A 19,143-nucleotide genomic window follows, 5' to 3' on the forward strand; every position below is an offset into this window, starting at 1 on the left:
GACAGCTTTCTCACCTAGTGATTGAGAAATAATCATACCTGTGGGACACGTTCAGTTCCTTCCTGGGTTATCCTTGATTTCCTCCTGCCAAGTTCAAGCGTAGTCATTCTATAATACTTTCTCTTTCCATAATTCCAAGCAGAACACCTCAGACTAATTTCCTTTTGCTCCTGGCTGCACAAGTAGAATGTTCTTTCCATTAAATCCATGTCCTAGCAGAAGCCTCAAAGCATGTTATTTATCCTAGTAAACTTAGTAGCAGATATTTCTGGACAAGAAAAACTTTCAGATCCATTTCTTCATTTATCTCTTCTTTCATATAATAGCTTAAGTTCGCTCCTCCATCTAAACTGGTTTTGTGGATGAAATTTTTTAGTTGAACCAGCCTAGCTATGAATTTAGAAAGCTTAAAACAGCAAAATCCAGCTACCTGCTAGATGGCAGCAAACAACTCAGTTTTCTGTATCTTTCTGCATCCTGTTGACTGATTGCCTGGATTTTTGCAGTCCATATCTGTTGGCTTTAGTTTGGGCTATTAATACACATACACATACACACATACATACAGGAAGAACGAGCACACTTTGCACAAGTTTAAGAAAGTCTTGTAAAGTTAAGATTAGGATTTTTGTGTGATTCAACATATGTATATAATAGAAACAAACTCTGTTCATTCAATACATTCATAGTTAATTGAACCCTAGTTTGTTTATCCCAATTCTCTGAATTTGTAGAATCCATTGAATCAAACTACTCACAGTGGCTGAGTTTCCAGAACCCGTTAGGCAAATGTATGGTTGGCTAGTTTGTACGTAGTCATGGGCTTTGTCTAAAAAGCATATAGTAAATTGATTGGGCTTGCAGAATACTCCAAACCATAAATTAATCACCCAGCTACTTTTGCACCACACTGGGGTAAAGGTAGCCAATCTCATTTTAGCCTAGTATATTGTGTAAATCCAGCCGACTATGAAAAAAATGCCTTTTCTTTATGATTTGATCTTATAATATTAGGCAAAGCTTTTTATATTACTCTCTGCTTTACTAGCAGTCAAGCTATAATTAAAGGCACAACTGTAAAAGGCAATTTAAAAATAGGCCAACTCAATTTTTTTTTTTAATCCGTTCAATTGCGTCCCATTCTCCGATTCTTGGAGACTGCCTGGACAAGTGCCTGCAATTTTCTTGGCAAGGTTTTTCAGAAGTGGTTTGCCATTACCTCCTTCCTAGGGCTGAGAGAAAGTGACTGGCCCAAGGTCACCCAGCTGACTTTGTGCCTAAGATAGGACTAGAACTCATGGTCTATTGGTTTCTAGCCTGATGCCTTAAACCACTACACCAAACTGGCTCTTACTTATAGAGTGTACCTAATGAAATAAACTAACCTTGCTTCAATGTTCTGTATACAGTAATTTTTTGTTATTATTACATTTCATATTGTAGGTAAGTTGTAAATGAAACTAGTCCTGAACTCACAGAAGATAATTTTTTAACTTGGCCTGATTTTTGAGAAACTGATAGCTGGTTTTGCATAAGAAACTAAGCTAAAATAAGATGATGATGATTTAAACTTGTATGCTGCCTGACTTTCAACAACTCTGAGCAGCTCACAATGAACAATAATTACAATAAAAATTACAATTAAATCAATAAAACATAAAACATAAAAAATAAAAGATGGCAAGTGCAATGAAATGAGGGATCTCGCTCTCCCACGCCAAAAGCCTGGGTGAAGAGCCAGGCCTTCACAGCTGTTCTGAACAGCAGTAGAGTGGGAGCCATCTGGATCTCAAGGGGAACCTGGTTCCGGAGGGCAGGCGCTGCTATAGAGAACCACCCTTTTGGGATCCCATTAAATGACATAGTTTAATTGAAGGAGCCTGGAGCGCACCAACTCTGCAGAATCAAACTGGGCAGTTGCTATGGGAGACAGGTGGTTCCTCAAGGAACCAGGCCTTATGCCATGTAGATCAGCTAGTTTGTGGCTCGTTGTGTGGTACAAACCCTCACGGTATCGTTGATTTGTGTATTCTTAGCAGTGCACTTTGAAGTACTGGTACAGAGTAGAAAAACTTGAATAGAGGCCAGTTTTTTTAAACAGGTATGCTTACTGTAGCAGAACTTTTTTTGTGGCTATGCACATTCACAGAAGGAAGTTTATTCCAGAAAGAAGCTTGTAAAAATAGAGCTGCTTCAGGGGACCTTTGGGGATTTGAGTGTTGTGGAGCTCCCTGTGCCAGGAATGGAACTGCTTTTATATTATGATTAATTGTACACTGTGTAATATTTTATATTATTGTGTCATTGTTGCGTTAGCTCTGGCTGTTCTTTTGTACATGACTTACAGTCATCTGATTGAATAAAATAAATAAGGTTTATACCTTCTGGAATGTCTTAAGTTGGAGTAAGATTGGATCCTTAGTGACATGCTATGTGATCTATCTATAGGTAACTACAACCTAATCCGTGCTTGTTTATTCAAAGCAAGTTCTTCAAGCAGCAATTACTAAATAATGGATTATTATTTAACAAAAGCTGTATAGGGACCTGAGCTACTGAATTATCAGCGTTCTACGTATAGGGTCGTCCATAGCATAAACGTAAGAAGCCCGCGCCTGTGCTGTCATTCCTTTATCCGCATGGGGAGAGGCGGGGCCAGAAAAACATCTTCCAGGGGGAGCAGAAGCAGCGCGACGCTTCTACCAATTGAAACGGCGCTGAGTAATATTCAGGAGAGCGGGTTGGCATAGAAAAGGGGGCGTGGTGAGACGTTGGAGAGGGACTGGCTCGGGGGCGTGGCCTCGCGCGAGCCGGGACGCTGTTGTACCCACTGCGAGGAGAAGCTGCTGTCCAAGCCGGTGAGTAGCGGTTTGTGGGGGTGGGAGTGGGGGCTGCGATTGCGCCCCCGAGCCGGATCCCTCTTTCGTCCCTTTCCCACTAGGCAACATGCCCGGATGGGCAAGGAGCCATGTCAAGAGTTGCTTCTGTTGGTCTGAGAGATTTATGTGATCGGGAACCTGGGCTGATTGTCGCGGTCGCGCCGGCGTGAGGTGCTGTGGCTAGTCGGGAGTGGATACCGGAGCCCGGACAGTTCGGCGAGCCGGCGCTTTCATGGCCCGAGCGCGGGAGGCGAGCGCGCCGCCCGCTCCAGAGGCCTCCGCCTATCCATCCTTGCCGCATCACGTCAGCCCCCTCCCCTGATACTGCCGCGGGAGTTGGGGGCAAGCGAGGCGGCGAGCACCAGCGTGCCTCGGGGTGGAGGTCTGTGGATGCCCCCCTCCCCCCCCGATCCTTGCCTTGGGCTTTCTGCCACGGCGATGCCGCCCCTTGGGAGCCTAAACGGTGGGCTTCTCGTGCATTCCTCAGGAGGGATGAGCTGCGAGCTCCCTGCCTTCCAGCTCGGTGGTCCCCGCCGCCCATCGCCCCCGGGCAGCTGCTCCGAGGAGTGAGCCGGCAGCCTGGCTCCGAGCGACGGCACTAGAGACGGTGGGCGTAGACGGACGGCGGCCGCGATGCTGAGCGCAGTGAAAGAGACGTGGTAAGCCGGGAACTGCCAGCTCCGCCCGGAACATTAACGCTGGTAACAGAGGCAGAGGGGGAACGTGCGTCCTTTATGCCCCGACTGCCTGTATGAGGCTGGTTTGTGGCTCTTAGCGGGGAAAACTAAAAACAGATGAAAAAGCCCTAGCTTGTTGCTCTATAAGCCCTAGCCGACTGCTTTTAAGATGACGTCTTGAATGGTACTGTATTCAAAGCCTACTGATTTTGGCGTGGCTCAAAAGCAGTTGTATTTAGCACTTGAAAGATGGGCTAAATCTATTCGACTTTTTTTTTTTTAAAAAGGTCTCTGAATGACATAGATTGGGGTCGTATAGATTTGTGACCTAAGACTTAATGCAGTTTTGCAGTTAATATTTATTGTGTTTTATATACAAAATAACAGCTCTGTTTTCACTGACTATCTTCCTACTGAAGGCTCTGTTTTTTTAGGCTGACAGCATTAGGTGTTATTAGAAGCATGTGTGAAACCAGGCAGTGTTGCAGGGTGATGTGAATAACATATCTAGTCTGAGGTATATTCTTGTGAAATAGGAAGAACATATCATAGATTAATTGCTTACTTGAAGGGATGAGGTGAAAAGGCAACCTTAATTTGATTATCATAATGCTCAGATGGGACAGATGGATTTCCAAAGGTAGTTTGTAACTTGAATAGCCTCCCTACACCCAGAAGCTTTTGAAATCTAGTTTGAAATAACAGATGGATTGACAAATGGTTGAAAGAAACAGGGACAGCATGACAGTACAGAACAAGAGAAACAGCTGACATAGGACAGCAGCTGCTGAACCATTTTTGTGTGTTCTGTAAGCATCACATTTGCTTTTAGAACTGTTTGTATGTATATACACAGATAGATCCCACTATAAGATTAAAATATTTTCAGTGTTCTGAATTAGATTTTACAAAACTATTCTTCTTCTGTAGTAATTGGATTGTATCTTACATTTAAACATACATAGGCATCCTCTTGTTCACCTTGAAGGCAGAAGCTCCAAGACTTCTTTGAAGAGCCAGGTTGTCTGTTTCTGTGTTCTTAATGCTTGCACACAGTGTGAAGTAGGCCAATCATTGCCATGCACAGTGTTGTGGCCTTGTATAGAATTAGCTCGGAAGGATTGTTTGAAGTGTCAGGAAAGATAGTCCGGTGTTTGTTAAAAACGAAGTCAATGGGAGGTTGCAATTTCTGCCTTTTAGGACAAACATATCAAGGCCATAGCATCAGGCAGAAAATAAACAGGTGTCAGGGAGTTTGTAAATGCCTGTTCCAGCTTTGCTGCTGTTATGTTTTCCTTTGTCCCAAACTCTTTCCATCTGTGTATGCTTTAAATTTAACCTTGAGAAAAAGGTTTATCTATTAGCTTGACTTATTTATATTGCTTAGTTAATATAATGTATTATTAAATGATAATGAAAAAACAATTCTTTAAGCTGCTTGGAAAAGTGAGATGAGTGGCTAATAAATTGAGTAAATAAATGAAATAAAATAAAATAAACCTCCTTCTGAGTTCAGAGATCTTTTGAAAGCCTTTCATTGTTTTTCCATGCTGGGGTACATCTTTCTCTCTTATGTACTTGTTTTCTTGGCTGTCCACAGTAACCGTTGGTGTACTTGTTTTCTTGGCTGTCCACAGTAACGTGTTGGTCTCCAACACCAAATTTCAAAAGCACCAATATTCTTCCTATCCTGCTTCTTCAGAGTCCAACTTTTGCTTCCATAGAATGTCACAGGGAATACCATGGCTTGCATGATTCTGATTTTTGTAGGTATAGACCAGGGGTCCCCAACCCCCAGGCTGCGGACTGGTACTGGTCCATGGCCTGTTAGGAACCGAGCCACACAGCAGGAGGTGAGCGGTGGGCAAGTGAGTGAATTTACAGCCTGAGTATTTACAGCCACTCCCCATCACTTGTATTACCGCCTGAGCTCCACCTCCTGTCAGAAAGCAAACCCATTGGCTGCTATCTCCAAATGGCATGAAGAAAAAAGAATAAAAGGTTGGGAAAAAGAGGAAGTGCTTGAATCATCCTGAAACCAACACCCCCCAGTCCGTGGAAAAATTGTCTTCCACGAAACTGGTCCCTGGTGCCAAAAAGGTTGGGAACCGCTGGTATAGACCACATCATAGCATTTGAATATATTTTCCAAGGTCTTCATGGCTGCTCTACCAAGTGCTAGTCTATGGTGTCTTTCTTGACTACTTGTTGCTTTACTGTTGATGGTTGATCCTAAAAGGCAGAAGTTATTCACAACTTGATTATCAACAGTGAGCTCAACACCATTCATAAGGCCATTTCCCAAATGACCAGGTGAATTCTATTAAAATCTGCTTTTGTCAGATAAAGACCCTAAAAGAACACAAGCTGCCACAAAGTTTGAATTTGCAGTCTGTAGAATTCATGCTTTATCAATGGCAAATTAACTTTGGATTTTGTACTATACTGTGTAGAGTATTGCATAGAGCTTCAGAGTGTTCTGTTATACTTACCTTATTTTACTATATCTTTTGCCTTCCTGCTCATTTTTTAAAATCCTATTTGACTGTATTGTATTTTTACTGTATTCATTTTGATATGCTTGGTGGGTCTGTGACCTGTAGTAAAGTATTCTGAATTCTTCTCACTACTATTCTCAGATCTTTTTCACAAGGATTATTATCAAGTTAGGTATTCCTCATCCTGTATTTATTCACTTAATTTCTGTTTCTTAAATGAAGAACTTTGCACTTATCTCTTTTAAATTTCATTCTATTGTTTTCAGTCTGAGATTGTTCTAAGTTTTATTTGTTTTCCAGGGTATTATTTATCCCATCCGATTATGGCTCATCTGTAGATTTGATAAACATTTCCTCTACTTCTACCGGTTTCCTCCAAGTCATGAATAAGCACATTGAAGAACACAAGAGTCAGGATTGAACTTTGTGGCTCCCTGCTCATTACCTTACTCTGAGTTGATAAGATACTGTTGATGAGCACTTTTTGAGTGTAATTTTTGAGTCAGCCTTGTATCTACATAATTGCATGCTATCTAGTTCACATCTCACTGGCTTGCTAATCAGAATGTCATTATGAAATACTGATTATGAAATCAGGATCTGTCTACAGCATTCCCACAATCTTTTGGAAATTACCTGATCATAACATGAGATAAAGTTAATCCAGAAAGCCTTGTACTTGATAAATCCATGCTGACTTATGATTCTTTTCAAGTCCTATTTATGACCTGTCCTAGAAACTTTGATGTTAGGTATTGATGTTAGATTGATCGGTCTCTAGTTCCTTGGATTCTTGGAAAAGATAGAGGCAAAATTCTACCTTTTCTTTTATTCCCTTAGCATGTTGCTATAGTTATTGAATAGGTAGGGTACTGATCCTTTTCTCTTCCTTTTATTTTGAACATGTTCCAAAGCTCTTTTTATTGTTCTTAGCATCCTTCATCAATGTCAGCTCATTCTGAACATTAGCTTTTCTGCTCTATACTTCAGGCTACCTGTCTGTAAGCTTAGAAAGGTCTGGAGATCTGTCCTCTTTCCATCTTCTATATATGTTTCCATCCCACCCTGCTCTTCACTTAGCCTTTTATGTAACCACATTGGCTTCATCTGCTGTCCTCCATTTTTTTCCTCACTGGAATTATTTGCAAGTTTGCTTTTTGTATCTACTTTCTTTTTAGGAACTCTTACCCATCTTGAGGTGTTTTTTTTTCCATTACATCTTCTTTCATGGAACCCTACTTATAATTGCTCTACGATTGTTAAATTGTTTCTTTGCAGTCTAGGATATACATTTAACTATAAACAATTTTACTTTGTCTTAAAACTAAGAACTTCAGGATTGCATGATTCCTGAGTGTTTTTGCTTATTCCATCCAATATCAAGCAAAGAATATCTGACCCTTTTGTGCTTTCATCCACCTTCTGATGGACAAAATTGTCAGCAGCACAAGTTAGGAATTTCCCGAAAGGACCATGCTTGTCTCTCAGCGGATATTGGGGTAATTAAAGCATCCTGTCAGTATTACTGGAGTCTCTTTTTAACGATCTGTAACTTGCATCATCCATATCTTCTCTTTAGTTGGGCAGTGTAGCAAAGCCTTGGTGTCAAATACAACATAACACGAATCTGCTGAATCCATCCTTGGGATCTCTACCTTTCTACTCTTTTTACCTGAGTTGTGGAATGTCCGGGTGTACCTGTTTCCTCAGGAAAAAGAGTTCTACTGTACTCAGAGCAATTAGGTAAGCTACCACTACCTGGTTTGAAGAGAGGAGATTCCCTCCCCCCCTTTCCTCATTTCATGAATCTGGATGGGATAGTATAGGAGATTCCCCTGTTCCCAAGGCTAAGATCTCAAATGGCTCTAGTTTTCACCTTTAATTAGGCTTACTAGACTCAAGAAGTTTTGGAATGTGTAGGGCTGGTATAAACCCAACACTAGAGTAACTGTGAATAAAGGATTTTTTTTAGTACTTTTTGTTCCTTTTGAACAAATTGTGTTCATCAATGTGTTATTAGAGCTTATGGTACAGATTAAATATACAGTAGCTATATTAATGCTTGCCGCAAAGCAACCCCCCCCGTCAACTATTAATACTTTTTGTGTGTTAAAACATGTTTTATTTCACTAGTTTCTCCACTTGGCAGTATTTAAAGGTGTTTTTCTGTTGTACTTAAAAGAGCTTTTCTGTTATCCTTCATCATACTCTCATTTAAGCAATTTAAGTAAGGAATGGCCATTACTTTTCCAGCTCTTTTTATGGAAGGGTATGCTATGCTGATGTTGAATATTTTGTCACTAGTTGATTTCCCCAGGGTGTTGTGTTGTGAAGATTTTCTTTAGGACTATCTTTAGTGAACAATTCCCACCTCTTATTTTGAATGCTTCTGATAGGAGTGTTAATGAAGCATTGAGTCACATATGTATTGCTCTGCAGCTGTATTTATACTAGATTTGCCCCCCCAGTTTAAATTTTCCACTAATGTTATTTGAGCCTAGAGAACAGAAGAACTATTTATCTGTTATGTGGTTATCATGATATTAACCTTGGTCTTTCCCTATAGGAGAATGCAGTATTTCCTTACGATTAATGACCACTGATGCTTTGCTTGGAAAAGATTCCAAGTATTCTTACAGAATGCTATTGGACAGTGCTACTGCAAAGACAGAGCAATTCTGCATGTGGTCCTAAGTTGCTTGCCTCCCATGCTGATATCAGCTAGAAATGAAGCTGACTTAGGAAATCACTGTTCAGATGTCAAACTTTGGCCAGATGTTCTTTCTGGACAGCAGTTACCACAGCCTCCCATTGAGGAACTCCCTTCCTTTATGCCACCCACTCATGCAGGTAAAGCAAGCAACAGTCACTTCCTATTTGTAAACATATGGTTTCCATCTGCATAAGTAAACCACATCCAATAGTCGTAGAATCATAAACATATACAATTAGAATGTCACCTCAGAAATCATTTAATCCAATATTCAATTCAGCACAGGAATTGCTTGCTCATGATGGGCATTTCACCATCTTTTGGGGGTGGGGCGGTTGGGACATGCCATTGTGCTTGCTATCATTTGAGTTAGAAAAGATGGATGCTTGTTGTCTTTGAGATGGGTTAGGGGTGCGGTGAGGATGGTGTTTTGCATTCATGCCTCCCAAGTGGTAAGTGGGCCATCCATGCACCAGGGCAAGGAGGATATATAGCTGAACCCTATGAGTTCATAGGTTCATAACCCTAGGTTGTATGTTGAAGATCCTCCAGTCCAAAAGCTCTACAAAACAGGCCTATTTTTACTGCCTTTCCTAATGACAAAAATGTGGGGCTTAAAGATAACTACTACCATCACCTTGAATTGGGCCTGGAGGCCCATCAGCAACTAATGCAGCTCCCACATAATTGATGTTATTCTGCAGAACTGGTTAGCCCTGATCAGCATGCAGACTTCTGTACCAGTTGCAGCTTCCAGGTCATCTTCAGGGGCAGCCCCATGTACAATGAATTGCAGTAGCCCAGCCAAGCAATTCTTGTCTAGGCTTCTCCTCAGTCCAGATAACCTTCATCCATCTCCTTTGTTGCCAATTAACTTCCTGATGACTCACTGCTCTTCTTTCTTGCTTCTACATCCATAATTCTTCATGATGTTCTTGTCCTAACAGCCAGGAACCACGCTGAGACAAGGAACAGGTCTCTAGTGTTTTATTGCTGCTACATAACAGGAAAATCCTAACAAACGAAAGAAGCGTGGGAAAAACCCAGACATATAAACCCCAGAGGTTAAGGCGGGCCCGATCTGTGCCTCTTGGAATGGCTACCTAATTCCTCAGTGCTACGCATGCGCTTTACAGCCTGGATGGGAGCCCCCTGATCTCCATCCGTACTCATGACAGTTCTAGTGATCATTTTTGACCCACTCTTTCATTCATTTCTACTACCTGTTCTTGTCACCTGTCTTCCCCATCATTCTCTATTTTTTCTTGCCATCTCCAAAATCCTTTTGGTCTTCCACCATCTATCTCCCAACATATCTAGCTGTCTTTCATGCTTTCTTCTGCTGTTTTCACATTCTTTGAATCATGCATCAGACCACTCTCCAGCTCTCTGTCCCTGACCAGTCTCTTTTCCTTTTCTTTTTCTCTTAATCCTAGGCTTATATATCCCACTCTGTCCCTTCTGAAAGGTGACATTCTATAAATTAGGACATTATTTCAGTAAATTTTACATTATTTCCAGGTCTTAGAAATGGTATACTGTTGAGATAACCTGATGATGAGTTAGTAGAAAATGTCCATGTAGTTAGAAGCTGAACAGCTGCAATGCATCAACTGGATTACCCTCTAATTATTTGAGATCTCACAGTATTTTTGTAAATTGTTGAGTAATCATATGATAATAGTAGGAAATATAAATATAGAAAGTGATATATTGTCATTGTGGAGACCAAGATTGTAAGATTGCTTTTAAAAAGTGTGCTTGGCAGTTTAGTAATAAAATGTTGCTTTGCAGAATAATTGCTTTGTGGTTGTAGATACTTTATTTGCTTATAACAGTGACTGCTATTCCATATCATCTCTGGAATTGTTTTTGTAGAGTAAAAATGAACACGACCTAATTATATTAATGAACTGATGCAATCCTGATCTTCAATATATTTGCTATTTAAATAATCTAGAGTTGTGTGACAAAAGATGGGGGCTCAGATTATTTAATCATAATAGTTCCTGGATGGAATGATAGTCAAAATACTCCAGAAAGGCATTCCCTATTATTAAATTTGCATAAAATATTCCTTAGTATATATGTCACTTGAATTCTAATCCTAGGAGTTCTGCTACTCAGTAATCAGTGTCAATGAACACTAAGATTTCTAAATCAAAGCAGTCACTTAGCAACCAAAGCAGAAATTAATTTCAAGCCACATGCATCATATTTAGGACCACTGGCTGGAATTCAACTGAGTATGAATCCATTGCATGCTTAATATAAAATCAGCTACTTGTTTGACATTTTTCTAGAGCCAACATAATTATATCACTACTTTGATATCATTTTAAAGGTATTTGTTATTTTTTTCATATCTTGAAAAAGCAGAGTTAAATTAATTTGACCAGCATAAAGAAGAACAATGAATGTATCAATGTGTCCTGAAGTATTAGTCAAATAAGGATTTTGTTTCCAAATTATAAGGAGTATATATATTATGCCATGATTTTTTTAATACACTGGAGGAATATACGTTCTAGATCAGATTCTGTGCAGTAATATACAGTAAGTACATTATTTAGTCAAACATATTAAATTCTCTTGAAATTTAGTTTTTATTGTGTCCTCTAGTACATTGTGTTTTCCTGCAACTTAGCCTCATCCACTCTCATACTTGAATTTAACTTGAATATTGTACACCTATCAGTTATTTGTGGCTTTAGTGGTTCTTGCTGCCAGAGGAATCAGTCTACATGTATAAAACTGTACTGTATTTGTATAGCATGAGATTAGGAATGTGCTCTGCTTTGGAACTGAAGCTGAAAAGTTGCTTTTGAAGCAGGCATGGGTGTACATGCTGCACCAGGCAGAGTGTCTCTGAAAAAAAGTAATATCTTTTGCTGGAATCCCAGAAAAATATGTACTTGAGTTAAAGAGCTACTGAAAGTATGTCCATGCCCACTTCAAAGCACCTTCTAGTACCCTATTGGTGCCCCCTTAACTCAGTGGTTTAACAATGAATAGGGATTAAGACAAATACAGATGACGCCCCTTGAGTGTCTCATGTATTTATGGATAAATGTGTGAAGAATGCTTGTAGTGATGGAAGAGGTGTTGATGGGGGAGGTGAATGTATGTGTATTTTTGTATGCACTTATTTTTTCCTGGGATCATGTGACTACCCTTTGAGGCTGCCACCTGATCCGGGGAAATAGAGCAGCAGCTTTTTGATGTTGCAGATGGGTGTCATTTTTATGCTCCTACATATTTTGAAGCACCTTTTGGAGATTGAAACATGGGTACCATACCATCTTATTAAAGAACTCAGAGCATAGAGCAGTGTTTCTCAACCTTGCTAGCTGGCTGAGGAACTCTGGGAGTTGAAGTCCACACATCTTAAAGTTGCCAAGGTTGAGAAACACTGGCATAGACTCTATATACTTTCTTGATGAAATGTATTTTACAGTTTTGGGGATTTTAGTTCTCCAAATCAAATATCTTGTTCAAAGTTCAAAGCCATAGAGAAACTGCTGCTCACTGGCTGGGATAGGGCCTAGGTACTGTTTAGCAACTAGCTTGAAATATTTCCCCACTATTTTTCTGAATTTATTGTAATTGTATTATAGTATCTGTGAGGTATTCTTTGCCCCCCCCCCCATTTTCTGAAGGAAATTTAACTTCCAGTTAAAGAAATAGTACTTTCTTCCTAATATGTGAGTTCAAGTGATGTTGGTAAGTCACCTGAGATACTTGGGGTAGGCATGATAATGAAAGCTGATGATAGTAGTTGAAGGAGTTTCTGGGGAAAAGCTTTTGGAACTGAAAAGGCTTGGAATGGGAGGGGGAACAGTCATACCTGGGGATGGCTGGCACCCTAAAGTGATTTTTGATTGACCTATTAGACTCATGGACTGATTAAAATCTCTTTAGCCATTTAGATTCTATTATATTCCTATTTTATTGTATTATTGTATTTGTAATTGTTTTGAATTTTAATTCTGTTTTATTGTAAACCGCCCAGAGTCCCCCCCCCCGTGTGGGGGAGATGGGCGGTGATAAAGTTTAATAAACAAACAAACAAACAAACATTAGCAGGGAAATAAGCTGAGGGGAAATGTTCAAGAAAGCATGATCTCTGTGAATTCCCCTCTCCCTTTGTTAGAAGTCACTGTAAGGCCAGTTGAGGTCTTGACCTTCTGTGTCATATGCTTTCAGGTATTTGAAGTGTGCCATTTTATGTCCTCCCTCAGTTACTTCTTATCAAGACTAAACATACCCAGCTCCTTCAATTTTGCTTCATGTGACTAAATTGTCAATTGCATTCCCCTTTAAGAATCCTTCTTAAAATGTGGTATCTGGAACTGGACACGAAATGAAGTCTAACCGAAACAGATGGTGAGATAACTATATTCATTGACTTGGAAACTATATTCCTATCGTTAGTGCAGCCTTTTCATATGCCTTTTTTGTAGGTGAAACACACTGCTGATAGCCATATTCATTTTGCAGTCAGACTACTATTCTAAGATATTTTTCACAATGACTGTTACCAAGCAGGTATTTCCCATCCTATAACTATGCATTTATTTCTGTTTTATAAATGAAAGAAATTGCGCTTATCTCTATTAAATGTCAATCTGTTCTTTTTAGTTCAAGATTATTTTGAATGTTATTTATGTCTTCTAGAATATTAGCTATCCTACCTGGTTTAGGTAATTTGCAAATATTGTTAAACATTCTATTTTTTTTCATCTGTCAATAAAAAATATACCGAAATAGCTGCCTAAGAAGGCATCATGAAAGATTGCCATCTATTTCATGGTCTCAGGACTCCTTCAGTTCTGAAGTAGCTAAATCCAGCTCCTACAGCATCACAGGCAGCTTTCACTCATGCAGAGGTAGGTTTTCTAATTATATTACAGTTACATTTGTCCAAGGAGAATAAAATTAGCTGTCCATATTCTGCTTTCTCCATTTTGGGCAAATCCATAGAAAAAACCCTATTTCTTCAAGGAATTTCCCAAACAGATGCAGCCTATTGAAATCTTCCGTATAACTCTAATCTGTTACAGTTGTCTCTGGGAAATACCATGCTTGCCCTATTTCTGTGGGTATTCCATCAGTTGCTGTTGCCTTTCAATTTGATAGTGACCTGATAGCCGATTTAACTTCATTTTCTAATACTAGAGGTTCTTGTTAATGGGAGTATATGACTGCATTGTACCCAACTACTGTCTTCACTATAGCCTTCTTGATTATGAAACTATTAGGAAGGCTAATATAGATAATATTATTAAGATTAATACTGTTTTTGAAAGATGAAATGCAGGTACACACACACACACACACACACACACACACACACACAGCTTTTAAAAATTATTCCAGGACTGGTAATAATTGCAATAAAATAAGTTGGATCAAATGATTCCATTCCAGTGCTAGGATTCAGTGACTGAAAAAAAAAGAATGTTTTGTCTGTCTAAACAAAAGGCAAAGGCAGTGACAAACATTAAAGGAACCCACTAGGCAAGATGGGAAATTTCCATCAGACTACAGGAGTTTGTTCTATCTGAGATAAAGGGCTGGGTAGATTTTTCTCTGGAAGGCTGATGAAAAAGGATTTCAAAGTTTAAAGAAGCTCTGGGCTATGGATTTTGACTTGGCTGTGCAGTATGGGTTTTAACCCAAGTTGAATCCTTCAAATGTTAATTTATCACACACAAGAAAGAGAATGGTATTATTATTATTATTATTGACATCCCAAGAGATTAAATATTAATGTATTGCTGACAAGTACAGCAAGTGTGCCCATGATGGATCCAAAGCACCTTTTCCACTTTGGATCCAAAGAGTTGCACATCCCTAGCTCCACTTTTTAAATATATACGGTATATTTAATTTTATTGAAAATGTTAAACACAAGAATAAGACTAAACAAAATAGAGCAAAAAAGGAAAAAGGAAAAAAACTAAAAGTGCAAAAAGAAAAAGAATAGCAGAAAAATAGAAAAGAAAGAAAAAAGATATAAGGATGTAGCTTCCAATCTTCTTTACAGCAGTTATAACTACAATTATAAATTGACCTCTCTCTCTAAAGTTACACCATAACTCTCTTCTTTCAATAGCCTATCGTATCTAATCATCAAAACCATAAATATAAGTTCTTTTTTTTATACGCAAAAAGTCTGTAAGGGGTTTCCGGTCATCAATAAATGTAGATATTGTCTTTTCTCTAATCAAACAAGTAAGTTAGGCCATTTCAGCGAGTTCTGTCATCTTCACCAACCATTCCTCTGTTGTAGATATTGCCAAATCTTTCCATCTTTGTGCATATAATAATCTCACTGCAGTTATCATATATAAAAACAATGTTCCATACCATTTTTCCAACTGCTTATCTATCAGTCCCAAGAGGAAAAGTTCTGGTTGCAGCTGAATGTTAATCTTTAGAATCCTCTGAATCACTGTATGTATTTGAACCTAAAATTTTCTAGCTTGTGCACATTCACCAAACATGATAAAATGGTCCTTCTTGTTGTTCACATTCCCAGCATCAATTTGAAGTATCTTTATACGTTCTAGATAATTTTTCTGATGCCATATAGCATAGGTTCATCATTTTATAAAAATTCTCTTTAAGATTATAACATGGTGTAAATTTCAATCCTTTCAATCCTTTCAACCAACCATTGTTCCATCTGTATATTATAACCAAAATTTTTTAGCCCACTTTATCATACATTCTTTAACTTGTTCTTCTGTTTCAAATTTCAATAAAAGTTTAACATTTTAGCAATCACATGTTCATTTGTACACAATTCTGTTTCAAAATCAGTCTTACAATGTTCAATACCATAAATTCTTTTATCTACTTTAAATCTGTAAATTTATTAACTGTAAATAAAAAACATTGACAACTATGTCCCTCTGGCATTAGTGTTTTCTTGATTTTATTTTATATTCCCCTTGACAGAATTCTAGTATCTCACGATATGTTAGCCATTTTTGTTTGCCTATTATTTCACATCAATAGAGTACTTCTTGTGCTGATAGCCACAAAGGTGTTTTTGGGGACAACCTGAATTTGTATCTATTCCATATTCTCAAAATGGCATATCTAACATAATGAATTTTGAAATCTACATTAACCTTGACTTTATTGTCCCACAAATATCCATGCCACCCAAATCTCAGGTCATGTCCTTTGATGGACAATTTGATTTGATCCCCAGCTCCACTGTATTCTGCATTGTTCAGGCCCTATCTTCAGTATAGTGTCTGCTTCTGGGAACCACATTTGAAGAACGATTCAGAAAGCAGGCACAGATGCAAAGATCTGGACAATGATCAGGAGACTGAAAACTAATTCTTAAATGTTGAGCTTTATGAAAGGACAATTAAGTGGGAATGTGATAACACTTTTCAAGCACCTGAAGGAGTGTGTCACACAGAATACTGGTTCTCTGACATCCCCAAAAGCATAACCTGGCATAATAGTCTTATGTTACAAAAGGACAGATTCCATTTGAATCTTAAGAAAACTGTCCTTATGTAATGGTTGCCTATCCCAAACACTCAGACTCACAAGAGGTTACTTAAATGAAATCTGATTTATTAGGGAAATTATGACAGTTACAGAGAAAGCTGAGAATACAAACTAAAAACCCTCAGCTCCAAACGTAATCCCTCCCCCCTACCAACCATAGCAACCACCCCCCTCCCAGGTGCTGGTAACCGTTTTCTACACATCCTGGGAAAGCAACCTTGAATACATGAGATAACCCAAATACCAGCAGCCAACAGATAAGAACTCCCTGAAGAGGAATCTTCCTCCCTTCTAAGATCAAACACGTATCAGGCTAATGACATGCGAAACGTTACGATGTACCAAGCACATTGAAACGGTGAACATGACACCTTATGTCTGATAGTGGAGGATAGTGAATTCCTTCAATGGGATTTGTTCAATATAGACTTGAGATGTTGAGTTCCCCTTCACTGGAGTTGTTCAAGCAAAGGTTAGATAATCATCTTAATTGAATTTTTGAGTGGAGCAGGGGATTGAGCCCAGTGACCCCTTCCAATTCTATGATTTTGTGGAATATACTTCCATTTTTAAAGAATAATCAGAAATTTTTCTCCAGTTGCTTTGAAATACAAGAAAGATGTGTAATCTTGGTTTAGCTATAATAAATGTTGAGTTATATATTCAGCTTTTGGATATAAGATACTGATAGTATTTTAAATTTGAGAGTATATGGATGTTACAGTGCTATTTTGTTTGATAGAAAGGCAGGATATAAATCCAATAAATATTATTTTCTGCTTGTATACTTTGAATTGTGCTATTAGTATGCATCTTAAAATGTCTTGCTCATATAATTTCCTATAGTTTATCATTTTCCTGCAGGCAATTATTATATTATGATTATTTCTAACATATTTGAACAGGATAGTATGTGGGTATAGAGTTGCTGTTGTTGCTTGTGGCTGTGATATAGAATTAATCCCAAAACATTATTTCTATTTCTGTCTGAAATAGAAGTGATGTGGGAGTCCAGAAATCAGATATTCTGAGTATAATTTTTTGTGTCTCCAAAATAGTCTCACTTTATAGCTTTAGGTCACAAAATAAAGGATCTAACAGCATAGGACACAAATTAAAGCACTTCTTATAATTGGTGGGAATTATAATTTGGATGGAAGCTATTTGTATGTGTTTCCCTTGGAAGTAGGACACTAAGAAATGTATAATTAAGAATCAATTATCAAAACTAAGAGCTGATCAAAGAAGATACCTTGCTGTTATTCCTCTTTGAAAGTTAAGTTCTAAATGAATGAAACTCTGGAATATACTGTAGGTACACAAACTTCTCTGAAAAGACATCTAGAATTTTAAGAGCATTTTGTTTGTACTCTCACAAAATGGCTGAAATGGAAGAGATTGCTCAGGGACAAAATGGTTGCCATGGTGGGTGAGGCCAGTCCATGTGGTCTCAGATGCATGCATAGCAGCTTACGGACAAAGCATAGCCAAAGTTCAGTCTAGTATAGGAATTTGATTCACAGCGGGCTAAACTGCTGAGCTGCTGAGCTTGCCGATCGGAAGGTCGGCTGTTCGAATCCGCGTGACGGGGTGAGCTCCTGTTGCTAGTCCCAGCTCCTGCCAACCTAGCAGTTCAAAAACCTGCAGATGTGAGTAGATTAATAGGTACCGCTTCAGCGGGCAGGTAACGGCGTTCCGTGTAGTCATGCCGGCCACATGACCATGGAAGTGTCTACGGACAAACGCCGGCTCTTTGGCTTTGAAACGGAGATGAGCACCGCCCCCTAGAGTCGGACATGACTGGACTTAATGTCAAGGGAACCTTTACCTTTACTATAAGAAGCAAGCAAACATAGTAATGGAAGAGCAATTGAAAGTCAACCTAATAGTACAGTGAAGATTAATAGTCTGCTCCAAAAACTCAGAGACAAAACATAATTAAGGCAAGAGCAAGGTCAGGTGGTACTGGAGATCAGTAGCAGAATTTGCATGTTAAAATGATGACATTTCAAGATCATAAACATTATTCAAGTATCTGTTCTCAAGCAGAGGCTTTTATATGTGAAGCTCAAAACCCAGCTGATAATAATCAGCCATAAGTCAAACACAAGCTACTTGAAAGCCACAACTCATTTCTACTTTCATGGGTTGGGTGGTGGTGGAAGAGAGTGAACTTCTTTGAAATTAGGCACTTTTATGACACTTGTCTATTTGGCTTTTGACCTGGTACTGCCATCACTCCTAAGAGTTTGGTGGTTCTCTATTTGTGACTGGATTGGGTATAGGTCCATAACTGCAGTGGCTATGGGAACTGGGTCTGTCCCAACTTCCATGATGCAATCTTTTTCTTCAGTTTCAGATAACATTTTCCATGGGTTTGTTCTTTTTCTTGAATGAAGATTTCGTTTTCTGGGGATTGGGGCAGTCATGACATAATCACAGAATATTCATTTACCAAGAGGGGCATTGTTGAACTTCTGTTATTTCACTTTGTTTTCTGCTTTTGTAAAGTGAGTAGTTTCTAGAGGACTTAACTTTTTAAAACTTTTGCTCATTCATGTCACCTGAGGCAATTCTCCTTCTTAAATCCTCTGGATCCCATTTAATTTTCTTTGATTAGTCCCATCTTATATTAAATGGTCTGTCATTCTTGTTTATTTTTTTTTCATTCTCTAAGTATCCTTCTTTGAAATGTGCCTTTCCAGCCAATGTTTACACTGAATTCTTCTTTTGGTCCTTCTGTCTCTGAGCTTCTTGTTTAGCTGCCTACGACCCAAATATATTTTCCTATTGATCTCTGCCTGAAAAGTTGGCCTGAAGTTTAATTAGCTTTCCTT

General features: G+C 38.8%; 1 protein-coding gene across 1 annotated transcript in view; it reads left to right on the forward strand.

Moving 5' to 3' along the window:
• The first annotated feature begins 2,811 nt into the window (after window positions 1-2,811).
• Window positions 2,812-19,143, forward strand: part of PPFIA4 (PTPRF interacting protein alpha 4) — a 109,755-nt gene continuing 93,423 nt past the window's right edge. The window contains exon 1 of the mRNA XM_063297336.1: window positions 2,812-2,858. The gene's annotated coding sequence lies outside the window, so the exon portion shown is untranslated. The remainder of the gene's footprint in view (window positions 2,859-19,143) is intronic.

Source organism: Candoia aspera, chromosome 3 (genome assembly GCF_035149785.1).
Source record: "Candoia aspera isolate rCanAsp1 chromosome 3, rCanAsp1.hap2, whole genome shotgun sequence".
Classification (NCBI taxonomy): domain Eukaryota; kingdom Metazoa; phylum Chordata; class Lepidosauria; order Squamata; family Boidae; genus Candoia; species Candoia aspera.